The sequence below is a fragment of the Muntiacus reevesi genome, chromosome 2, assembly GCF_963930625.1.
Source record: "Muntiacus reevesi chromosome 2, mMunRee1.1, whole genome shotgun sequence".
Classification (NCBI taxonomy): domain Eukaryota; kingdom Metazoa; phylum Chordata; class Mammalia; order Artiodactyla; family Cervidae; genus Muntiacus; species Muntiacus reevesi.
In genome coordinates, this window is record NC_089250.1 from 165974811 (window position 1) to 165998736 (window position 23926).

The 23926-nt window shown below is 51.2% G+C and overlaps 1 protein-coding gene across 7 annotated transcripts in view; it reads right to left on the reverse strand.

The window, feature by feature from the left end:
* The window catches only part of CTBP2 (C-terminal binding protein 2), a 168682-nt gene that overhangs the window by 92830 nt on the left and 51926 nt on the right, over window positions 1-23926 (reverse strand). The gene's annotated exons all lie outside the window — the stretch shown is intronic.

Here is a 23926-nt window from a genome sequence, read left to right on the forward strand (position 1 = left end):
GACTCCACTGTGTCTGACTCTGCAACCCCATGTACTGTAGCCTGCCAGGCTCCGTCCATGGAATTCTCCAGGCAAGAGCACTGGAGTGGGTTGCCATTCCCTTCTTCAGGGCATCTTCCCCATCCAGGGATTGAACCCGGGTCTTTTGCACTGTAGGCGGATTCTTTACCATCTGAGCCACCAGGGAAACCCGAGGATCCCATGGACCAGAAACAACTCCATCTCAGACTCCAGGCAGAGCTGTGAGCTTTACTTCTGAGATCAGGGGGGGAAAAAAAATCTCAAAAGTTATTCTGGGGGCATGCTACCATCCAGCAGGAAGCTTTAGGGAACCTACTCCGATTGATTTCAAACTCACCACACCTCCAAGTTAACTCAGACATTCTGGGCTAAAGTATGAGTAATCTTAATAGATATATGGACCACGATCATTACAGGCCCACTTAAACGGTCTCCATCTATTCTGGCCTCTTTTGAAACCATCTTCCAGGGACAACAAGGGGTCTCAGTTTTTTTGGCTTAAGGGGGCAGGACTTTTTTCAAAACTTAAATCTGACCATACCACGCTGTCCGTGAAATCACGGCTCTCACTGCCGTGACGGTCACGAGCAGGACTCTGACGGCCGGGCCTCCCCTGCTGCGCCCTCCTGTGCAGTCCCAGCCACGCTGGCCATTGTCCTGCGTGCACTGTGCAGAGGCCCTTCGCCCAGATCTCCAGCACCCCAACCTCAGCTCCATCCTGGGGGGCCTGCTCTCTACACTCCTGCCGAACTGGCTACTCTGTCCAAGACAGACTGTATTCCCAGTCTGACACTTACACACCTCGCAGGAAGACCATCATTAGGGGCTTATCATCCTCTAGAACACAAGCTCCGCGACAGCTCGTGGCGGTACACACAAATCCTAGGACAGCCTTTGGCACGTACACGCACACGATGTTTTAAGTGTGAACTGACACACGCGATTTTTGAACAGATGTGTGGTTGTGTCTGTAGGGAGCACAGGCTGACCAGCCTCCACCTCCATCCTGCAAAGAGGGGTTTGGGTCGCTTTCTTGCTATGGACAGAAGCATCTGTGAGGGTCAGTTGGTCAAATGACAGCAAGCCCTGGGGATGGACTATCCACTCATTCACACCAGGGCACATCCTGCCAGCCCCTAGAGGGTGAGGTCTGTCTGCTAAAGGAGCCCAGCCTTCCAGCGCTGCAAAGCTACTGACCCATAGCCTCACATCTTGCATCTCTCTTTGCATCTGTTTTCTCTTGGAGTTCTTCTGTTGGCCGACAAGCAAGAACCCCCTCCCACGGCCCCCACCCCTGGTCTAGAAGGGTGTGGGCCTCTCCCATGTGTTGACTCTAGGGTATCTTTGGGAGGCAGATGCTCTTGACATGCAGTGACCCTGCAGGCTTGAACAGATGGCCTGTCAGGCAGTCCACCACTCTGACTCATGACTGGACAATGTGTTAATCTTAAGAATTCCTTAGGTTTAGGGACTTCCTGGTGGCCCAGTGGTTAGAACTCTGCCAAGGGCCCTGGGTTTAATCCCTGGTTGGGGAACTAAGGATCCGAAAGTGAAGTGAAGTAACTCAGTCGTGTCTGACTCTTTGCAACCCCATGGGCTGTAGCCTGCCAGGCTCTTCCATCCATTGGATTCTCCAGGCAAGAGTACTGGAGTGGGCTGCCGTTTCCTTCTCCAGGGGATCTTCCCGACACAGGGATTGAACCGAGGTCTCCCATGTTGCAGGCAGACCCCCTGATGTCTGAGCCACCAGGAAAGGGATCCAAAGGGCGAGGCCAAAAAAGAAACATTCCTTTGGGTTTAAAAGACCTAGACTTCCCGCCTCCCCGCCCAGCTCTGCCCTCTGGGCCTGGTGGCCTCCTCCCTTGAGGAGGTAACACTCCTGCTCCAGAGCCCAGTCCCTAGGCTCAACTTGCTTCTGTCAGCTCTGCAAGGGGTGGAGGTGCAGCCGCACCCAGCCCTGGAATCTGACCCCGGCACCCCACGCTGCGGGCCTGCCGGGGACACACCCCACACTCTCCTCCTGCACCCCCACTCCTTCTGCCTGCTGGGTCTAAAGGTCACACGCATTCCTGGGCAGACAGACGTCATGGGCACCTCCCGGGGTCAAATGCGTACCGCGGGATCCCTCACGCTGCTCCCGGAACGGGGCAGCAGGCAGTGAGTAATGAAGAAACCAAAGTCAGCAGAGCCGGCAGTTGGGAAGGGGCACCAGTTTCCTGGTTACAGGGGAGGACCCGGGATGGGGGCGGGGACAACAAGGGATACCAGGGCTGGTCATGAGCCACCACCCAAAGGGAAGAGTTATAAACCTTCCCTCTCCACCAACGGCTGCAAGCATCCACGCTGCCGTCTAGTAACCCTCCATGCCTTTAAGGTTCTACCTGGATAGTGTTTGACAGGCTTCCCAGGTGGCTCAGCAGTAAAGAAGAGTCCGTCTGCCAATGCAGGAGACCTGGGTTTGATCCCTGGGGTAGGGAAGATGCCCTGGAGAAGGAAATGGCAACCCGCTCCAGTACTCTTGCCTGGAGAATTCCATGGACAGAGGAGCCTGGCGGGCTACAATCCATGGGGTCGCAAAGAGACACAACTGAGCACACAGTCATTCAAGACATTCATCTGATGGTGCCCGCCACTTGGTCATGGCCAAAGAACCCGAGCAGTGTTGGCGCGCCAGCACCATTCTCAGCGGACACAGTGGAAAAGCCCACACCCTTGATGACCTCTGCATTTCCTCTGGCGCCGTTATCTTCTGGACTGTGTGGTGTGGGTATGACTCAAAGGCATGTGAGGATGTCTCTTTCCTGCGAATTACTTACTGTTTCCAATTGTTGGAAAACAAGGGTCCTGCCTAAGGTGTGTAAGAGTGTTGATTTTCCTTAAAATACACGCCAGGGGCTGCATCCATTGCAGGGGGCACAGGTCGATCCCTGCTCTGGGAATTAAGTTCACACCAAGTCGCGTAGTACGCTCCCCACCAAAATTAACATACACACCAAGAGTAGGAGCACTTAATATCACATCGCCCTTAATTCTGCTTCTCACCATTGTGCAAACCTACCTTAAAGAAACGCTCCAAAAAGGAGATCCAGTTGGAAGGGAGATAAATATTGAGTGTCAGCTCTGCCGAAACCCCGTGATTCAATGATGAATTCTACCAAGCAAATCAATCAAGACAAGATAAAATATCAAACCGAACCATTTAAATTTTGTAGCCTATCAGATGTGCCTTCTACTCTAGCCGGGACTCATCAATTTGGTTCCTGAGATGTAAAATTGGTATCAGAGACCCAAAGGCCAGATTCTAATTTCTTCCCCCAAACAAGCAATAAAATATGAGTAAGAGTTCTCACGAAGCATATTTCTCATGTGTGTCCCCCAAAGCACAGGGTACGCCTGAGCCTGATAACGTGATGCAAAACATTCTCTCTTTAACTTTCAGATATTTGCTCTTGGCAACAGATTTTAGACAAGAATAAAAACTGTTTTCCCTTTCAACACTCTTGTGAAAAAGCAAACACAACTAAAGAGATTTCTGACGTAGGAGCAGGTTGATGCAAAAAACAATTTTAAGTAGGGGCAACAAAATTACCTGATGGAAAAATCAGTGAAATTATTCTTCAAAAAGCTGAGCACAGAGGTGAAATAGAGAAGAAACAGCCTGAGCAGGGAGAGCCTGACTCCAGGAGGACGAGTCAACCTGGGGTTAATGAACGACGGCTTTAATTCTGTCCACCGAGGGAGGTGGGAGGGGGGTTCAGGATGGGGAACACATGTACACTCATGGCTGATTCGTGTCAATGTATGGCAAAAAGCACTACAATATTGTAAAGTAATTAGCCTCCAATTAAAATAAATAAATTTAAAAAAAATAAAAAGGAGAAATCAAACAAATGAAAAGAAAAAAATGTTGTCCACCGAAAGCCCCATGAGCCAGCACACAGGTCTCAGGACCTGTCCCATCTTGGATGGGCTCAACTGGTAGGAGGATTCCCACCTTGGCCGCCGCTGGTTGTTTTCACACACCCCTGCCCTAGTCACCCCTGTAAGTTAGCACTCATTTTTTTTGTCCCTGGAAACACTTTTCCAGTCGGGTCCACCCCTGAATTTCTCCTGGTTCCAGGAGGCAGCTCCAATGCCACAGTTCTCGAAGACCACGACCCAAACGTGCTTGCTCCAGACAGATAACGTCTGCTTGTGGCGGGGAGGGGAAGGAACAGGAGTAACCCAAGAGGGATTTTCCTTTAAACACAGAACCTGTGAAAGCCTTTGAGGAGAGGGATAGAGTTTGGCTGCTCTATTAGTGCCGTTAAATGCAAAGGACGTGTGTTACGAACTGAGTTCTGTGCTTTTTAAAGTGTTACGTGTGTGTGATTACAAATATGGGGAGAATGTAAACTAATGCAGGTTGCTAAAAACACTGGGAAACAACACTGTAAATCAAATATACGCCAATAAAAATCAAAACCAACCCACACTGGGAAGATGAGAGTTGCACCAGTGAAGACAGCAGGCTGGTACTGGGACCAAGCTCTAGAGTCAGGGGTAGTTCACCCGGCGGACAAACGCCGACTTGATGAGTCCTTCCAGTCCTGCCGGACAGGCACTCCCACCCCTGTTTTTAAGGAGGAAACTGAGGCACAAGGGAGCACGAACCATTTCCCCAAAGTCACACAGTGAGCAAAGGGCAGCCGGACACCAGCGCGCGCGGCTCCGCCAAGACAGACAAAGACGGCAGGGCTGGGTGGTGTTGCAAAAACCTGAAGACAAAGCAAGCACACAGACCCACTGCCAGAGCGCCCTGCGTCCACTCACGTGACCAAAGGCAGTCGCAGGGAAATTCGGGGATGGCCGGGTGCTTTTGGATAAGGCATCAGAAACCCTTGTGTTCACACACACTTTATACAGAACTTCAGGAAAAGCCCGGAGAAAAAACCCTGACATTTTATCTTGAGTTGGAACGACCGGCTTTGCCTTTTTAAATCTTGTATTGCCTTTCTTCCCTCTTCATTAAGCACATGACCCTTTTGGAAACATCAAGATGACCAGCAAATTTTTTCCCTACTTAAAAAAAAAAAAAAAAAAAAAAAGACAACATATATTCATTCGAGAACACTGACTGGAATGAGAAGAGAGTGGGGGGAGAAAACACACACCCAAATTCTCCCAGCTAAAGATAAGCACTATAAAATATTCATCATCAGATTTCCCCTGTGAGTATTTCTCTGGCTTTATTCATAAATGTACATTCAATATTGGATCTTCCCACTTCAAGACAAGCCTTCTACTTATGTTATTTCAAACTGTGAAAGCATCATTTTAAACCGAACGAGCTATTCTCCCAGTGTCGGCTGCTTGAGGCATCTGTCTTTGTGCCATCAAATAACACCATCTTAGTGTATGAAAGCTTTCCTGGCAATGGGTGGGGAAGGGAGAATTAGGAGGTCAAAGGGCACACATGGCCATTTTTGGTGGCAACACTGGTTTCCACGTCTGAAGAGTCTGACTCATCACTTCATACTCACAATCTCTGAGAGCGTCTTACTAACCTTCCTCCCTCAGATACATGGACATGGACAGCCCCTGCCCGCCCGGAAGGACAGACGGACGGACGGACACACACGAGAGTCTCGTTCCACTGGGTTTAACTCTGAAGCAGAGGGCAAAGGTGGCGACACCGCCAGCAGGTGCCAGCCTCCAGACGAGCCCACACCGGAACACACTGGAGCTGACCGCTCTCGCCCATCGAGTGCTGGGCTATGTTCAGGAGCCAGCATGCTCGAAAAACACCCCCACGCACACACTGGAGTGACATTCGGTGAGATGCTCAGCAAACCGGCGGCAACAGGAACACAGCCCACCTTCTGCAGGGGCAGCCCACGGCCCAGCTGGGCCCGCTGGGTGGGGCATGACCAGCGCCCACAGCTGGGCGGCACTGCATGGACCCGGCAGCCAGGGACTCCGGGGCCGGAGCTGGCGAGGCTCTGTCCTGCCTTGCTGTCCCGGCTCCTGCCTCTTCCTGAAAAAACTTGCAAGTCAGAGCCATCATCACCTGGCCTGCTTTCTCAGTAAGCATCTGACACCCTGAGTACTGGGTTAAAAACACCCTCCAGAAACAAGGGCTTCCCCAGGAGCTCAGCTGGTAAAGAATCCGCCTGCAATGCAGGAGACTCATTCTATTCCTGGGTCGGGAAGATCCCCTGGAGAAGCGACAGGCTACCCCACTCCAGTATCATGGACTTCCCTGGAGGTTCAGACGGTAAAGAATCTGCCTGCAATGCAGGAGACCTGGGTTCGATCCCTGGGTTGGGAAGATCCCCTGGAGAAGGAAATGGCAACCCACTCCAGGAAAACAGCTTCCCTGTGTCCTGTGACCTGAAGCCAGGTCCACGGGCACCCTGGGGCCCCCGAGGAAAACAGAAGACCAGCTCGGTCACCGAGTTCTCGCCAAAAACAGGCAGGCCCCAGTGTCTGCCATCACCCCACGTGCTGCGCCGGTCCCAGTGTCTGACCCAGCCTCTGTCTGCGGACAATCACGGCAGTAGGTCCTATTTTAGGCAGATTTTCCACATTAGAAAGCAAATTGGTTTAAGTGATTGTCCGACACACCTTCCACTCAAGACGCTTTGTTTAATTCCCAGTCAAGAGCAGAGCAGGAGAGGGGCCTGTTTCGCCCATTTACAGATTTACTAACGGCCTTCCTGACCAGCACCCAGGCCGCCCCTCCCCTCCCCGCCTTTCAGACACACAGCTGGGTAGGAATTCACTGACCTAATATTACTGGACAGATAATTCCTCGCCTCGGGGAAAGACTGGCAAAGCCCATGGCATCTGCCATTTCCAATCTTTGTTTTGAGATGGTAAACAGGGGCTCGTGCCAGGCGGCGGGGGGAGCGGCAGGCAGGGAAGGTGCTCCTCTGTTAACTGACAGCTGGGAACACCCCCCGACCGCCTCGGTGGTGTCCCTGCTCTGCGCTGGAAAACCAGGCGTCCGACTCCACTACATCATCTCCAAGCCCGCGCCGGAGAAAATAATTGAATTAAAGAGTTGCCGTGACTCATTCAAGTGAGATAACAACCATCATCCAGGGGGAAGCAGAGACAGGGCTGTTCAGACCCGCCGTCTTCTGGAGATAGCGCGGAGAAGGCAATAGAACGCGGTTCAAAGGACAGATGGGACTTCCCTAATTGTCCCCAGATTCCTAGCAGCAGGGGTGGTAACTAAACGGCTTCAATTAAATGTTAAAGAAACAGGGAAAAGCAGGCAGTAAGTTATGCCTGGCGCTGAGAAGGCTCCTCCAGTTCAGACTGAGGGATGCCGAGGCCCAGCGTCCGGGGGCTGGGGGCCCATCCCGACAGGTCACGGTGACAAGGAGAGAGCTCTTGTCTGCCGGCTGTACTGTCGGGGTGTTGAGTCTGCGGGGTGAGCGGGGGGAGGGCCGCATCTCAGAGTAGTGGGGCCTCCTCTTCCACCGGGACCAGCGCGCAAGCAGCCAACACAGGTGCGCGGACTTGTGTTCTCAGAGATGCAGAACCAGCTAGAAGGTGATTTCCTGACAGGCATGGAGGAGACATCAGCCTGGGAAGATGAGTGATCTCGGTGGGGACACCCCGGGTGATGTGTCTGGACACCGGCTGCCGGAAAGCAGATAGGAATGGTGAGCCTGGCACTTGGTGGGTGGGGCCAGGACTCACAGAACAGCTCCCCAGCAGGGACTCGGTAGGGGTCCCAAATAGCAACAGCCCCGAGCTGAAAAGAATCCTACACTGAAGCTTCTGAAGCTTCAAAGGAACTGGAATGTTTAAAAATGGCCGGGGTCGAGTCACAAGTTAATTTTCCACCGACGTGGGACAGAAGAGACATCACTGATGTGACATCATGAGAGACGACCTGACCGTGTCCAACCCACAGCTCGTGCGGTGGAAGCAGAAGCCGGGAGCGCAAAGGGCACACGCGGGGCCCAGAAGATGAAAGCAGACTCCCAGGGCGAGCCTCTCAACGGGCTCCAAGTTCCCGTTCCATTTCCCAGCTGAGCCACCGACTGCTCTGGAAGCCAAAGCTGGACACACACCTACCAACCCATCTCAGGAAAAAAGACCAAGCCGCTAAATGTTAGAAGGTCCCTAAACCGACAAAGGTAAAGAGGGGGATGGAAGGATTCAGAAAGCCTACTGCAACAGGTAAGAGCCTCAGACCCAATAAACAGAATCCACGAGACCACTCCCAGGACATAACCACATCTGGGCCCAGTGGTCACTGAGTGGGGGGCGGAGTGGAAGGCAGCGGTCCCTGTGTCCCCCTGGAAGCTGAAAGTCTTGGGACTTCCCCGATGCTTCCGTGGTTAAAACTCTGCACTCCCAGTGCAAGGATGCAGGAGCTACGGGTTTGATCGCTGGTTGAGGAACTCAGATCCCACATGCTTCGTGGCAAGGCCCTCTCCCCGCCCGAAAAAAATCAGTCTTCCCAGGCCTTCACTTCCCCAGCCCTAACGGAGTCCTTTCTAGGAAGCCCTCTGAACATGGCATCCACCACGGATGGCAAACCAGGAAAACGGAGAGGAGGGTGGAGTCATCTTTTCCCTCCCTTTTTATAAACACTTGGTTTGTTTTCTGTCCCAATTGTAAAACACACGAATCAAAACCCAAAGCAAAACAACAGTCACACTCAAAAACAAATACATGCAAAAAAATCTGGGAATAAATACGAAGATTTGAATACTCCTTAATTACAGAGCACGACTATTACTCGATTTTCTTTTTGCTGTCACTAAGTCATGTTCAGCTCTTTTTTGAGACCCCATGGACTGTAGGCCGCCAGGCTCCTCTGGCCACAGAATCTCCCAGGCAAGAATACTGGAGTGAATTGCCATCTCCTTCTCCAGGGGATCTTCCCAACCCAAGGATGGAACCCACATCTCCTACATTGCAGCTGGATTCTTCTACCACTGAACCACTTGGGAAGCTCAAATTTTTGTTACTACAGTTAATACTTCCTACTCATCTTTTTCTGAGAGTAGGTTAAAGAGTAAGAAAAGACACTGAATTCAGGTTTGAATCAGCTCCATGGGAATAAAAAGCCCAGCATTACAAGAAGTGAAAAAGAAAACAAAAATGCAAAAAAAAAACATGGTGATGATGAAAAATTCCTGCATGATTTGAGACAAAGCCTCAGGAATTAAATAAGGTCTGATCAAGATTTCTTACTTTCCAGCTCAAAAACAGGGACAACACACCTACCCAGCCAAAACCACAGTCAAACAAAAAGCAAAGCAAAGCAAAGTTACTAGTCACTGAAATACAGAACGTCATGTTCACGAATCTCCATGAAGGGGGATCCTCCACTGAGACAAATAATGTAGACACAGCTCTGCCCAACAAATGCTCTCATTTAAGACGATCAAGTATGTAACGGTTTAAAAAAACGAAAGTAAGCTAACTCAGGTAGGAAACACAAAAGTCTATGTAGCATGAAATATCTCCAGGAGACTTGTTTAGTGAAATTAACTAGCGGTTTAATAGGGGGGAAAGCCTGATATACAAGGGTGCCCCAATTTCTTCAGAGGAATTAACATTTCAATCCTGTTTTTATCTAGAAGTCATTAAACTGTGCAACATGAATTATTGGAACTGTAGCAAAGAATTAACTCTATTCATCAACTAAGTCCAAACACTTTCGAGTGCATCTGTAATGAAAAAATAGCTCTGCATTTCTATCTCTTCTCATTAAAGTAAACCGGTTTTCCCCCTCTCAGTATATAAAACTGTCTTCTCTTCATATAATTTATATTACCATAAGCTGGCTCACACTCTAAACTATTACACGCCTCCAATTAATTTTTGCAGCTTTTGCCTGAAAATTTAATGAGATAGTAGTGTATGAACCTGCTGACTCTAGATTACGTGTGTGCGCCCAATATTAATGTTGGCATAATAAAATCATCTGATCCATACGCGAGGAGAGGCGCCAGTGGCCACAGTGGGAAAGCTAACGTGCCAGCCAGAGCCACGCAGCTTCCTCTTTTAAATCCATTATAATAACGTTTACTAGTCTCAGACGAAACTGCCCCTACGCATCAAGCTGGGAAAGATGGCGAAAGAAGCTGCAGCGTCTAATTACCCCCAACTCCACTTCTATCAACATTTCAGCCAACAGTGTAGATGGATGACTTTGTCTAAGACCTCTGCTCGCCACCATGGAAGCAGAGAGCCTGTATGCGTTTGAGCCAACCCAAGAGTCAGCCACGGCGAGCACCCAGGGATGGGCCTGAGAAGCCCCTCCATCACGGGGTACACCGCAAGAGGGCCACACCCCATGTGTGCATGCAGGAGTGTGTCCACATGTGTGTGCATGTGAGTGTGTGTATCTGAATGTGTGCAGTTGTGTGTACATCTAAGTGCACCTGAATGGACAAGTTCAGCCAGAAATGAATAGGTCACAGGTGCTGGTAACTCAGCAGTCTCAAGGACAACCCCTCTGCAGTGATTTTGCTAAAGGATCTAGGTTCAAACAAGAGAAAAGAAGGACTTCCCTGGTGGTCCGGGGGCTAAGACTGCACTGCCAGTGCGGGGAGCCCGGGTTCAACCCCTGCTTGGAGCCCTACATCCCACGCGCCACAACTAAAGATGCTACACGTCGCATCTAAAGCACCCTGCAAGCTGCAACGAAGATCGAAGATTCCGTGTGCTGTACTAAGACCCAGTGCAGCCAAATGGTTTTTTAAAATATTTTTTTAAAAAAGAAGCCAACAGTAAAGTCACTAACCACCCTCATGAAGGCCCTACTATGCACTGCGACTTCTCAGCTGCCGGTCCCTGGGCAGGTGTGAAGTAGGAAGTGTTCAGCCCAGGGAATGGACTGTAGGGTCTTGGACAGAAACTCTCAGATGGCACAGTCCATTTCCCTACCTGTGCTGGAAATGACGACACCTACACCCCATCACAGGTGGCTGAGCGTCAGGGCTCACAGGAGGATACACTGCGCCGAGCAGCGCCCAGCACATGGCGGCCCTTAATACACCACTTGGCTGGAGTCTCTGTGGTCAGCAGCCCGCAGGAAGACCAGGACCTGGGGGTGAGAGGGCCAGGCTTCCGGGGAGGGGGCGGGAAGACCTGCTGTTCATCCCTCTCCCCAGCCTGGCCCCCACCCCAGCTATATCTTCAAGGTGCCAGGGTGGCGGCACGGGGGCTGCTTCTGCTAAACAGAGAGATAAAAACAGTAGGGACAGACCCTCTGAGGTTAGAGCGCCCCTCCCTGCACTGGTCCAGCCCGGGGGCTTGACTACTGCGAAGTCTAAGGGGCTTGTCCTGGTCTGGGGCCACCCCCAGCCAGGTTGGGTCCTCGGAGCTCTGGATCCCAAACAGAATGCAACAAGCGCAGCTGTCTGGGAGCATTTCGGTCAAGAAGCCCCTGATCACAGGTTGTCTGCAAACAAACCTGGGAATCTGCAGTGAGAGGACAGCCATCAGATCAGCTGGCCAGGTACACTCAACATCAAGCCCTTTACACCCAGTGTCCAAAGGTTTCTAGGAGATGGTGATGGGGCACAATAGGCTGTCTGTGCAGGTACAACCCAGACCTGGGTTCAAACCTCACCTCTGCTCCTGCCAGGAGCCAAAAGCAGGCAACTCACCTCCATTTATCCACTACAGGGAAAGTGAAAGACGCTGTCATGTGACAGCGCTCTTTGTGACCCCATGGACTATACAGTCCATGGAATTCTCCAGGCCAGAACATTGAAGTGAGTAGCCTTTCCATCCTCCAGGGGATCTTCCCAACCCAGGGGTCAAACCCAGGTCTCCTGCACTGCAGGCGGATTCTTTACTAGCTGAGTCACAAGGGAAGCCCAACAACACTGGAGTGGGTAGCCTATCCCTTCTCCAAGGGATTTCCCCAGTCCAGGAATCGAACTAAGGTCTCCTGCATTGCAGGCAGATTCTTTACCAACTGAGCTATCAGGGAAGCCCCTAAGATAATAAGAATAAAGATTCCCTGTTCCCCAACTTCACAGGACCAGCCACATGCATAAGATCTAATGAGGCTGAGCACCCAGGACGGACAGGCTTGCTCAGAACACTGGACTCAACCTACCTCCTTTTGCGGGCAAGTGCTGAACCACTTCAAGCCTCCAAATACAAGTGCCCTTTCAACTTTGTGCTCCGTGGCCAAAATAGGCCTGCAACACAAGCCCCAGTGCCCAGGCACACTGGAGGGACGCCTCCCCTGCCCAACCTGGTGCATCTGCCACCAACTGCTGGAGAAACTCTCCTTTTCTAGGAGGCAGCATTTACAGAGTGCAGCTCTTCACACCCAGCAGGAAAAGACAGGACACTTCCTAGCTACGGGTTTGTAAGAAAAAAAAAAATTTTTGAGTTGCCAAAACCACTGCCTAAGAGAAAATACAAGGGTGCCCAGCGACCAGAGAAGGTGGCATCTCCAAGGAGGACAGAAAGGTTCTGAGGGCTGCCCAAGCCAAGGTCACTTGCTCCAAACACATCCCTCCAACCAGTATGGTCTAGGCTGGGGTGGGGGTGAGGACACAAGACTATAGCTGTCTGTCCTTTTTATCAGGGGCCCCCAACCTCTAGGCCACAGACCTGTACTTCCTGTCGGATCAGTGGCAGCATTAGATTACGAATAAAAGTGCACAACGTGGGACTTCCCTGGTGGCGGGGTGGGTAAGAATCCCCACCTGCCAACGCAGGGGACTTGGGTTTGAACCCTGGTCCGGGAAGATCCCACATGCTGCAGAGTGACCGAGCTGAGCTGAGCTGCTGAGCCCGCGCGTGGAGAGCCCGCACTCTGCAAGCAGAGAGGTCACTGCAGTGAGAAGCCCAAGCAGCATAACCAGGAGGAGCCCCTGCTCGCTGCAACTAAAGAAATCCTGAGCAAAGCTATGAAAACCCAACAAGGCTCAAAAAAAAAAAAAAAAAGTACCAAATAAATGTAACATGTTTGAATCATGCCGAAACCACTACCACTCCTTCCTGGTCCGTGGAAAAATTGTCTTCCATGAAACCAGTCTTTGGTGCCAGAAAGGTTGGGGACCGCTGCCATGGTCTCAGGCCCCAGATTCCACAGGGCCAAGCCCTGGGGAGGACACAGTATGTCTCAGCGAGGTCGCATACGGTGAGAACCTTTTCTTCTGTGGAAGATCGGAAGCTATTAACTGTGTTACTGGCAAGCACAGATGTTGTCTATATCTGAAAACTCCCAAATAGATCAATTAGCATATTATAAAGAATTTACTTTCATTTTCCCTTGACAGGGCATAAAAGCCAAAACACAACTCTCAGTTTGAAACTGACACGTGCGTATAGCAAGAGATGCTCTGTTAAATGGAGACAACAGCAAAAGAAAATGGTATTTATAATGATTAGCCACCTAATTAATTCTAAGAGTAGAATGTCAAAAGCTATAAATCCATTTCTTTGGTAACTGAAGCTCAACATCAAATGCATCGCTCTTGCACTTAGAAGGGAAGCCCTCGTCTCTTCCTGACATTTGCACCCGGCAATATGGCTGTTCTATTCGTTTTCCAGGTAATGAGCTTTAAATGCATGTGGAAAACAGCCATGGAAGGACAGAACTCAGTGGGAATAAAAACACATGCACACACAGAGAATTAGAAGCAATACATTCTAGAAAGAAATTAGGTTAGCCAGAGTTCTTGGATGTGTGTTCACTTCCTGTGAATCAGTTCAAGCCTCTGCCCTCTGATGAAATCTGTGGGCCTTTTGTGTTTCTTCAACTTGTGGTGGGATCTGTATGGAGGAAAATTCTAAGGAAGACAAAGATATTACAATGTTATTATCTTTTGAAACTTTATGCACTTTCCTAAACTTGTATGTTTACAGATTACCCTTTGGGGTAGAAGGTAAGGGCAAAAAAAGGCAGAGAGCTACATGAAACCGGAATTGATTTAATAGATGCAGAGTTGTCCTTCTTCCCATACTTCTCTTCCTAGATTGCAAATCAAATCTGCATTTAAATAGAGTATTTTTAATGTAAAAAAAGGAAGCCCTAGGGTACAGAGGTATTACCTTCAATATCTATGGACACAACATTGCATTTTGAATGAGATGTGGCATCCTGAAATTTACCGAATAGATTACACATTCCAAATGGTCTCATTATTACTACTATTTTTACTAAATTCTCCTGTCCTAATAGTGTGTTTCTTTTATGACCAGGACTGTTAATAAAAGTAATGTGATATTACATCATGCTATCAATTGAATATTGAGAAAAGATTACACCGATCCAAGGATCTCATAAGCCCCCGGCTCTGATAATTCCAGCCATTATTCAGTGTGAAATTCAAACAGTCTGAATTCATTAACGTTGGTTGTTACAAATCTGCATTTTTAGACTTTGCCATAAAACGCAGGAGTCCAAACCCGGTGACCTGAATCTAACAGCCTTTCATGTGAAGTGGCCGTGCTAACCAGCCCCTCCCGGCTCCTCTCAGGATAAAGCCCCGTGTGCTGGGCCCTCTCCACGGCTGACCGGGTCACCGCTGGGGAGAGACCAGGGCCGAGTCGGCCGCAGCCCTGCTGGTCACACTCAATGTTCGGGCAAACTGCAGAGACCCGAGCCTCTGACAGGAGAGTGGGGGACCGCTCCCAGGACACGCATCATCAGACAGGTACCCAGGCACGCCTGGGCGCGGTTCCCGGCCGCCAGCACCTCGCCTCTGCTATGGCTGCAATCAGCTCCTCCTCATGAAAATAAAAGCTCAAACTCAACGTGCAACACGTGGGGAACACCTCAGGGAACCCTACATTACGAGGCTGGTGGAAAGGGGGGCTGCATTCCACTTCAACATCCCAGGAGGAAAGCCAGACAGAGCTGCCATGAACAAGGGTGTCTATGGAGTTCACCTCAATGCTCCCATCACCCAGAGCACGGGTGTTTCCTTCGAGGAGCGCCCTAGGCTCTGTGCTCCTCCAGCCGTGGGCGGGTCACCAGGGCTCCCCTCCAAGCTGAGGGACCATCTCATTTGCAGATTCTGCTAATGACAACGACGACAACGGTGATGACAATAGTCATTCTCTATGAAGCCCTCACGATGCACCTCACGATGCATCACCTCCTCAATGATGTTTCACTGAACCCCCATAACTCTGACTTAGTACTGACTCACCCGCATTTCTAGAGAAGGCAATGGCACCCCACTCCAGTCCTCTTGCCTGGAAAATCCCAAGGACGGAGGAGCCTGGGGGGCTGCAGTCCATGGAGTCGCAAAGAGTCGGACACAACTGAGCGACTTCACTTTCACTTTTCACTTTCATGCACTGGAGAAGGAAATGGTGACCCACTCCAGTGTTCTTGCCTGGAGAATCCCAGGGACAGGGGAGCCTGGTGGGCTGCTGTCTGTGGGGTCGCACAGAGTCGGACACGACTGAAGTGACTTAGCAGCAGCAGCACCCGCATTTGGCAGAGAGATCCCGAGGCACTGAGTAAAGAGGGGTTTAGTCTGCCCAAGACTGATGCCATTGGAGGTGGTCCAAGGCACCCTGCAAGCATCTCCTGGCTCTGCCTTCAGGACCCTGTCCCCCACCATCACCAAGGCCTTGGCCACTGCGATCTTAACCTTCCCCATGGAAACCCAAGGAGGAGGTGCCAGGGCCGTGAGGACTGCCTCCTGCTCGCGCAATCCCAGACTAAAGAGCTGGGCAGCTTTCCGGCCAAGCCTAAGGCCTCAACCCTCTGCCTCGTTTAGACACGCCAGCAGAAGCCTCTCCAGCCTTAAACAGGCCTCCGCAGAGCTGCCACTGGAGCCCGTGGATGATCGGAGTACCAGTCAATAAGGACCCTCTTTCAAGAGGAAGCTCAACCCTGCGTGGCGGTTTGGAGGTCCTCTTCCGCTGTAATTAGGAAGTGGCGGGGAGCCTGACTGAATTATGAAAAATCAGGAACACTGGATTCTCGAAATTCGGGTTTCTAACAGACAAGATCCACATGCACAGAATCCCAGCCTCCAGATCTCCAAAGGCGGGCGGGGCAGGCCGCTGCCACAGTGCCCATGAAGGAATCGGATATGCACGCCATCTGTCCTTCGGCCCCAAGGGACCTGGGGCGACGTACGGGTCCTCGTAATCCCAGCTCAGACGCAATCAAGGCGGCTGAATCACAACCCCCTCCTGCCCACGAAGCACAGGCCCAGCACAGCTGGGTCCCCCAGACACGCAGAATTCAAACTCCCAGCCCTACGCATGCCCACCTGCACGCAGGGGAGGCACAGACATGCTCTGCTGCTGCGGAAAGTTCAGGAATGCGGATTTATCATTCCCGGGCACACACACACCTCCTCCAAACAGGTAGTGCAGCACATGCTGGTTTGCCTTCTGCCAGCAGGAAACACTCCTGACGCAGAGTCAACCCTTCCTTCCGGACAGATGCTGGGACGGGCCAAATCCAGCATGGGCTCAGCCACCCCACACCTCCCCGGTCTCTCCACAGCCTGGGATTCGTTCATTCAAAAAGCAGTCTTGGGACGCCCCTGGTGGTCCAGGGGCTAAGACTCCATGCTCCCAATTGCAGGAGGCATGAGTTCAAGCCCTGGTCAGTGAAGTGGATCCTGCATGCCAAAGTTAAGACCTGGTGCACCCAAATAAATAGTTAAAAAAAAAAAAAGGTAGTCCTGTGGCATCTGTAATGTGTGGACCATGTACAGAAAATCAAAGAGGTCATGAGGGCATCATTGGATGTGGCCTCTGCTTCGGAAAGCTTGCAGAAATCACTCTGGAAGGTTCTATGCTAACAGAGCGCCGCTTCTGAATCTGAGTCTCTTTACAAAATCTTTGTCTCCTCTCGCCCGAATGGAGTCAGAAGAGACTCAAGTTCTGGGTTTCTGCGTTAACAATGACTGGGCAACTCTCCGGCACCCAGGAAACACAAGTGACGACCCACATGAGCTTGGGCGGTGATGGACGTCCAGAAAAGGTTATCAATATTCATCAAGAGACACAGATGGGGCCAAGGGCAACCTGAGTCAATACCTCGCAGGACGCAGAACCCACCTTCCCATGGAGCTTCTTCCCACAAGTCCGTTCCTGAGTTGGGGACACCTGTCCGCAGTATGCAGAGGGGCTGACACGCAGGTGGTCACGACCTGATGAACCAGGGGCACCCCAGAAACCTGCATCGCAAGGCCTGTTCTGAGGCTCCAATACCTGGAATGAAAGCCCCACCCAGCCAACAACAGCCTCCCTCTGGACCCCACGAACCCGAGTGCTGCCCTGTACTGCTTCAGCTGAATTTTTCAAGGAGTTGCAGGTTACACCCTGCTCTGGCCAACAAAGGTTTCCTTTGAGTTCAACAACGTACACGATGAACCGGAAAAGGGGAGGCGACCACAGACCAGGTGTTGAGTTACAAGACGCAGGAACCAGATATCTTTGCACCTAGACTCATTTTCTGCAAACCGCCTATATTAAAGGACAGCACAATACTGTCCAACAAATCAAGGCTGCCCTAAGCAGATCTGAGGAAGCTCACGAGGACATCTGATCCATCCGCCAGCCTGCAGAAAGGCTGGAAAGCGGGTCCCGGGTGGGAGCCACCGGAGCCTATCGGTAGACATATGAAGAGATGAAATTAAATACCAGGATCAGAGGCTCGGAAATGCTCCTCGTCCATGGTCTGTTTTTTAACCCCGCATATTCACATTTTTCTCTGAACATTCTATCTTTTTGACAAATATAATTAATTTTAACAGCTTCTGTAACTTACCCCACAGGTTGCTGCTGTTGCCTTTAAACAGTAGACTGCTGAGAAATTGATTTGCTTGAACCCTCTGCTTAAAGAAACCACCTTATAAAATATGTATAAATGTCACTGTTCGGGCTGCTGCTTCAGAGAAGCACAGAAAAATGTTGCATTTTACCCCCTTTCACAGGAGTCCACTCACAGCGGACATTCTCAAGTATTACCCATCTGCCCGCACACACATAAACCGATGGATTACAAGGCATTTTCTTTTAAAACCTCCTATTTATCTTTAACTGGTTCGGAGTCTAAGGGAATTATTTTAATTGCTACGTGGAAGAATGAATTGCAAATGCCTTTAGTTAACCAGAAAGACTATTTTTAACAGCATGGGGCCAGGTGGGAGTTGCCAAGTTTGCCAAAAATAAAAGAATCAGCCATCAATAGAGCAAATGTGTTCGGTCGGCCACGTGTTATAATAGAAGGGAGAGCAGGGGGAAGCCACCTCCACCTCAGCCGACTGAATTCCAGCCACTTCCTAAAGCCTTACTTCAGAAAGTATACGGTGTCCGCATCACGTGGACTGGTTCTTGGGCTGTGGAGTATTTCCTTAGCGTTTACAGCCGAGAAGCTGAAAGCAGGGCCAGATGTACACTTGAACCTGGGGAGGTGCTGTGTGTTCCTCCACAAAGATCTAGATGGAATGACCACCAAAAGGGCCCAAAACTAAGACTGTATTTTAAAAAGATGTTTAACTGGCTCAATGCATTCTAGAAATAGTTACAGCAGCAGTGGTAACATAAATGCTCGACAAAAATATTTATACAAAGAAATAACCTCTTCCTCTCCGATTAATCACAACACAAAATGCTTGCCTGAGACCCAAACAAGTTTATATGAGAAAGTCCATTTCCCCACCCATTCACATATTGACATGCACCCACTCAACCTGAAACTTACAGTCAACATGAAGTATTTCCATCAGCGGGCCTGGCCTTAACCCTCTCGCAGGTCCTTACCTCCATCCACTCTTCCCTCCCACACACACCTGGCTCCCAGTTCCAGGGAAATGATAAGGATCAGACCCATGACCACCGCTGGTGGTCCCAGAACCTGGGGCTGCTACTCCTGTCTATCAGGGAGGCCAGGGGCAGGAATCCCCGTGTGCGGGCTTGTCCAGATCCCCATCACGGCTGGCCTCACAGGGGTTTTCCCCGCACACAGTCACGCCCCCGGGGACAGCCAGCCAGCCCACGGTCAGGCCTCGCTTCCCAGGTTCCAAGTGCCTGGGGCAGGAACAGACTCCACCATGCCCATGAGAACATGAACTTCCCAGACAGCCGCGGACCCCAGGAGCGATCCTGACGGAGTCATCGCTACAGAGGGATCCTGTATGCTGGGAGGGAGCAAGTCATAGGACTCAAGTGCTTCAGCAGGGACCTAGAGAACCCTGAATTGGGGTTACACCGTCGGAGTCTGAGCACCAGGTCTACTCGTGGGTGCCACGTGCTGGCGTACCATCTCAGCATCACTTAACAAATTAATACTATTATTACTCACTAATAAAATAAGGATCTCAGCCAAGGCCACAGGATCTTGGGAGGAGAGGGCCAATACCTAGCCTGTCCCTGCAGAACACTGGATGGCGTGCTTGATGACCCAAGCCGTGTCCCTCCCAGGACAGAGGGCTGCAGGAAGCAGTCTCTCCCAGCCAGGCCCTGCCCCGTCCCCCCTCTGCCCGGCAGGAGAACCACTCAGGAGAGTCCCTCCCCGGCCGGGAAGCCCAGGAAGTGCAGAAGGCAGACTGCCTATACTCCAGACACACGGATGCCAAAGTTCCCTGCCTCCCTGGCTGGGGAAGAGACTTGGATTAGAACCAGCCATCAATCTGGAGGGGCGGGAGGTGGGGAACAGCACCAACAGAGCAGAGAAATGACCTACTAGAACGAGAGGGCCGGGGGCTTGACCCCGTGTGAGCAGGACATGGACAGTCTGAAAACAGAACAAGGGGACTGGCTGGCTGATCTCCCTGGGGCTGCCCAAGAAGCCTTGCAGGAATCTGGGAACTCTAGGAGGAAAGGGCAAGGGCTGAGCCAACACCTTCCAGAGAAGGCCCCTGCAGGAGCTTGGATCCGCAGCTCAGGAAGAAACGCAGACAAGAAGCAGGAACCCAGAGCTCCAGCGGGGCCCTCCGCTCTCTCCACGGAGAGCGGGCATCATCCCCGCTGCCCGATCGCAGCCTCCCGGCTGTTTCTCATCTTAGAGAGTCCCCGGAGATGAAAGGTCCAGCAAATCTCGCTCTGGTTTGTGGTTTCCGATGTTGGCAGCCGTGCCTCTAGTCTAAAAGTTGGAGGAGGATCACACGCCCCTTGTGCAGACCCAGAGCTCAAGGGGGACCCTGGAGGCCACGACCGAAGACCAGCGTGACCAGAGCCGGGTCCCTCCAGTGCCCCGGGGAAGCAGCAGTCAGGGTGGCTGCAGGGCGGAGGCGTTTGCTTCTGGGGTAAGGCAGTCCCTTCCCCTTCTGTCGGGGGAGAGGGAAGCTGTGCTGGCAGAAACGGGGCAGAGACCTAACGACTGGGGACGACGTCACTGAAGCCGCCCTCGGGTCAGAGCTGCCTGGTCCCCAGGGCAGAGCTCGCGAGGCCCTCCCCTCTGAGTCACCAGCGCCTGGAGAACCTCAGATCACCTTTCCCTGGGGCTTTGTGAGGCCGGTCAAGCTTCTCCTACCGCGTTATCGCAATCTGTCAAAATAGAGCAGCACACGCGCTTCTCTGGGTGCAGGCAGCCGGATACCCCGCTGTGTCTGCCAAACCACAGCCACCGCTACCCCACCATCACTTTACAGAATAAAAGCTAAGGGCTGTGATTTGTGTTTCCACTTGGTTGTAGACATTTGACAACAAGCACTTATTTCTTTCCCCGGCACTTTTGTTGAAATTACAAGGTTACCTGGCACTGCTACAAATATTAAGGCTTAATGACAAAATGGCACAAGAAGAAACAACGGACCCATCCGAACCACGGGAGAACTAACGCTGGTTCCAGAAATCAGCCAACGGTGGGGTTTTCACCGTAACAAGCAACAACTGCAGGCTGGATAGTAAAAGCAGGACAAAGTGCAACACATCTTAATGTAGCGGGGAGTTGTTCATTACGGATGACAGAGGAGCCCCTTTGGGGAGAAAGTGGAAATGTCTGGTTTGAAGTTAGGAAAAGAAAAATCCACAAGAGCCAGAGTATCAAGTCTAGAAATATTAAGAGAAATATCAATGCTCTTGCATGAGAACACGCACAGATGTACCAAGAAGACAAGACCTACAAAGGGTTCTAGCACCACACAGATTGGCCATTCCAAGACGGGCTTTCTAGGAACTGTGTTTTTCATCTATTTCCTTCTCCCCTTCCCACATTAAAAAAGACGTGTCTAGAAGGAGATCTCAACAGGTAAGCTATCAGGCTGAAATAGACGTGGGGTCCCTTTCTCGGGCTGCAATTCAAGATGCTGCCCCAAAGGGGCTACAGGTGGGACTGAGCACATAGCCACCCGAGAAGTGGGGTACAGTGTACTGGGCGCAGGAATGAGCCGTAGAGAAAAGAGCCCAGAGCTAACACATGTGTCTGGGACAGGGACGAACCCCACCCTGCGAGTATACCTGGGAGTGGTCGGGGGCAAAGGTTAGTCCACTGGCAGGGTGCCCAGTGCTGGGAAGGAGCCAGGCCGACAGGGCCACAGTGGCCCTGGGTGAGGTCGTGGACACCATGAGGCATCCTCTAGGCATGGTGGCCACGCGCCAATTAGGGCCAACTCCAGGGTCACGCTGAGCTTCTTGAGCTTTTCCAGAGTGCTGCCAAAAACCTATTCCCCCAAATTACGCTAAAAACATGTAAGTCCTGAGAACCATCATACGAGGTGGACCGTCTGAGCATGCTAGGTGCCCAAGAAAAGTTTGTTATCAGGAAGTGTGTTGCCATCTCATTCTGACATTGGATGCATTAATCCCATGTTAATGTTCCTCAATGGTTGGATGGCATCACCGACTCAATGGACATGGGTTTGGGTGGACTCCGGGAGTTGGTGATGGAGAGGGAGGCATGGCGTGCTGCAGTTCATGGGGTCACAGAGTCGGACACGACTGAGCGATTGAACTGAACTGAATATTCCTCTCTCTGACATAGAGATCATGGATCAACAGGATCCCACAGCGGTACAATTATTAGGTGGAGTCAAATTAAAATGCTGTTACTTAACCATTTTTTTTGATGTTTGGGTTGGGTGCTGCCCATGCTTGGATGTGGAACTGGACGTGCGTGGGAGCCTGAAGGATTTCCACTGCTGTGAGCCGCTGAACACATCTTCAGCCCCAGAGCCCTGTCTTGGAACTTTCCCAGGTCCACAAAGAATGTGTGCAGTGACGTCCCTGCCCGAGAACCCAGGGCAGATTACAGCACATGGGGTCTTTAAAACAAAGGTTTCTTTGAGAAGAATGAGTGGTAGCCAGAAAAGAAAGAAATATTGGCTTTAAAAGGCAAAATTGAGCGTATATGGTTGAGAGAGGCCTCCATGACTAAGACACACTCGTGTCTCACTGTCCCAAAGGGGGCTTACTGATTATTTCTAGCTTCTCATCCCCTCAATACAAAGACTCAGACTTGTTCAAAGATTAAGGAGCCCTCTCTGCTAAGTCACCCTCTGTGACCTGCACACTCTGCTATGACCTTCAGCCGGGCAGCCTCCTCAGACGACTCTTGGCAGAGGTTTCTGGATGTCTCTTGGGCTGGTCAAAAAGTGCGTTCGGATTTTTCCATAAGATGTTATGGAAGAAAATGCGAACAAACGTTCCGACCAACCCAATACAAGGCGGGGGCTCACGGGGACCACTGCAGTAGAAATACTCATTTCACAAATAATAAAGGCCTTTAAGAGGGGCCTGCTGGGGAGCAGGCTCTGCAGGCCCAGGGCCCACACGTGACTCCTCCACGGGAAATGGGGGAACTGTGCAGGGAGACCCTCCCTGGGCCACACCCCCGTGGCTGGCTTGAGACTGAGGGTCAGTTCCTCACGCCCAGGCAGGACCACCCATCGAAGCCAGGCCGCCTAAGGCTAACACTTTAAAGGCAGCATGCATTTCTGTGTCATTACTAATATTTACTCCAGAGCCGCATGCAGGGACCTGCTTAGGAGTCCCAGGCAGGGACGCTGCTGCACAAACTCTTTGTGAGCCTCTGACTCACAGCTGAGAGACGGTCTGTCCTACTCAATGCTGCAGGGAGTAAGCCCAGGGCCTCGACAGAAAGAACACCAAGAAAGTTTGCTCGCCTTCTTTTTCCTTCTGGCTTTAAAATGACACTGTCAGCTCAAGGAACAATTCCCGCCCCCCAGCCAGCAGGATGAAAATCAATCATCTCTGAGAAGTTGGCACTTTGAGACTCTGTAAAGGTTTAGAGGGAAATGGCTAAAGGCACGTTGAAGTTAACTCAGGATGCCCTCACCCCACTCACTCCAAGTCCTTGCTCTGGTGGTGGGAAGGGGACTGAAGTCTGTCCATCAATATTTTCTCAACCACACGCCACATGAGGGCTGACAACTGAAGGCTCTCGTCACAACACACCCACATCCCTAATCCATTCCACCAGAAAGAAATCATTCTATGTTCAGGACATCCTTCAGGGGACTCCCCTGGTGGTCCAACGGTTAAGCCTCCGCACGTCCACTGCAGGGGGCATGGGTTTAATCCCTGGCCAGGTAACGGTAAAGCATCCACTTGCAACGCAGGAGACACGGGTTCAATGCCTGGGTCTGGAAGATCCCCTGCAGAAGGGAATGGCTACCCACTCCAGTATTCTTGCCTGGAGAATTCCGTGGACAGAAGAGCCTGGTGGGCTACGGTCCATGGGGGGTCAAAGAGTCGGACACAACTGAGTGACCAACACTTCCTCTTTCAGGTAACTAAGATCCTGCAGGCCTGTGAGGTTGTGGCAAAAAATTTAAAAAGGACATCCTGGAGGTTTGTAACTCTCAGACTCTTGGCTCATTAAGGATGCACCAGCATCAGCAAGCTGCTTTCTTCCTGAAGACGTCCATCTACCATTTTGCTCGAGCCACTCGGCATGGCATGGGACTATTTCCCTAATTCATTTTTATTCTTTGTAATTAATATGTCGAAAAGCCCTAACACAGCTCCATCCTGACTCGAG